We start from the raw sequence: 2284 nt of genomic DNA, 5'->3' as shown, positions 1-2284 counted from the left end.
GGCAATGTTTGGGAAAAACTAATTCTGCACAATGTCACAAAAGGGAGGTAAGATTTTATCTTGAACTGATCTCTAAAATATCTGTTAAATTACTTTAATAATCTTTTATCCATTCATATATTGTAAATTCATCGATATACGTGATCTATTATAGATATTGTACATCGATGAATTTACGGGCAGTATTAATATTTTTGTATGTATATGGTTGTTTATATGCTTTAGATGATATTTTCGTAATTAACTAACCAGAGCTGAAAGCTCATGCGTTTCTCTGATCATATTTTCCGGTGAACTTATGTCGATCTGTCTGTTTATTTGTCTAAAATCAGTAAAAGTTATTAGTAATACTGAAGCATCCCCAAGTTAATTTGCGTAAAGGCCTGTTATATCATCTGCACTTGAGGTAACGTTAGAGACACATTAGGGGGCAAATTTTTCATTGGAATAAATGGGGGGGGGGGTAAAATTTGGAGAACAGCAGGGCCAATAGGCTCAGGTGAGCATTATGATCATGTTTTGGTTGACTTGTATATTTTCTTTTGTTATGTCATAAAAATCATCATTATATGATAAAAGTCTTTTATGTTTGCCTGTTTATTTTGTTTGATACATTTAATTTAATTATGTCACTTAAACTATCAAAAGATTTAGTTTATTTTCTTTTTATTTGAAAGCCAACTTTAGTAAACCAAGACCTACAAGACAGTCGTCTTTTACACATGTGAGTTAACATGATTATTATTATTATTTTAATTCATAATAGATTTTAAAGTGTATTAATATTACAATAGAAACGGAATAAAATGCTTAATAATTTTTCCCAAATTTATATATGGCATCTTTTTAGAAAATTACTTTTCTAGCATGTTTATGTTGTTGTTGTATATACGTACGAAAACCCTTAAAAATTAATCTATAGAAAATAATTAGTGACAAGTAGAACAAAGGTTGTCGTAATTAGAAAAGGTTCCTTTTTAGAATCTTTTGCCTCCAAAAATGACAGCAGCTATACCAAGACACCCCCCCCCCCCCCCCCCCCCCCCCCCCCCCCCCCCCCAAAAAAAAAGTTGAATTTTTATACATATATTATTTTATTATATTTTACTGTTAATGCTGCACTAAGTAATGCTAGAAAATGTTGAACAACTTTGGCCCGAAAGAATTTGGTAAACTAAAATTAATATATCTAAAAGAATGCATTTAGTGAACTCCATTATTGTTTGATTTTGATAAATGTTGTTGTTATGATTATTAAAATAGTAAGATTGTTCCATTTTGTTTTCATTTTACCCATTCCATTTTCACTGCTTGCTGTCTTTAATATTCAAATTAATATTTTCGTTGGTTGAATTTCTGCTGCATCATTGCTGTCCACCTGACATCTGTGACGTTTAATTGATTGTTGTAGAGAATAGGGAATAAGTCCTTAACATCAGGAAGTGCAGTGTTGCAGAAAGGAAAAGGCAAAACGTATGTTTATTTGATATCAGAATTATATCAATTCTTAATTCAGTATGAATTATTATATTTAAAAATTTCCATGCACCTATAAAAATGGGGAATAGGACATATATGAGGAATCAAATTCTGTTGTCTGTAAAACTTTTCCCATTTCCAACGTCACCTGAAATGGTCATTTGGTAAAGGGGAGTTTTACTTCAATCACCCTTCGAAGGGAGATATTAAGGAAATACCTAAAGTTGGCCTTGGTGGCATCATTTAAAAATTTAAAAAAGATAGAATCAAAAAAGAGAAAATGCCTTCTTAAATTGTTCGTATATATATCCTCTATATGTATATATATATATATATATATATATATATATATATATATATATATATATATATATATATATATATAATATATATATATATATATTTAAGTAAGACTACATGTTTCCTGGTCACAGAATTAGTAACTGTAAAACGGGTATTTTCTACGGTTGTTGTGGCAAACTTCTGCAAAAATTACAATCGTAAAATATTACTTAAAATTGTATCATTTTTCCCTACAAAGCATGCAAATTTAAGCGATTGTCAGTCTGCAGTTTTGGTGCGACTTTGATTGATTATTATTGTTTAACGTCGAGTCAGAAATACGAGTATTTCAGCCTAATATTTCCGGCAGGTTTATCAAGTTTCAAAGAGTTAAAATGTGCATATATTATATATATATATATATATATATATATATATATTTATATATATATATATATATATATATATTATATTTATATATATATATATATATATTTGCATTACATACAAACTACATGTATAT

The 2284-nt window shown here is 28.7% G+C and overlaps 1 long non-coding RNA gene across 1 annotated transcript; it reads left to right on the top strand.

Moving 5' to 3' along the window:
• On the top strand, positions 1–1473 carry LOC134280494 (uncharacterized). The gene is made up of 3 exons (XR_009994916.1): positions 1–47; positions 678–724; positions 1412–1473. It is a non-coding gene; the product is annotated as an uncharacterized LOC134280494 (long non-coding RNA).
• Positions 1474–2284: the final 811 nt, after the last annotated feature.

The sequence above is a fragment of the Saccostrea cucullata genome, unplaced genomic scaffold (assembly GCF_032062105.1).
Source record: "Saccostrea cucullata isolate Sc308-1 unplaced genomic scaffold, CSIRO_AGI_Scuc_v1 ctg673, whole genome shotgun sequence".
Taxonomy (NCBI): domain Eukaryota; kingdom Metazoa; phylum Mollusca; class Bivalvia; order Ostreida; family Ostreidae; genus Saccostrea; species Saccostrea cuccullata.
This window is presented reverse-complemented; position numbering and strand designations above follow the sequence as displayed.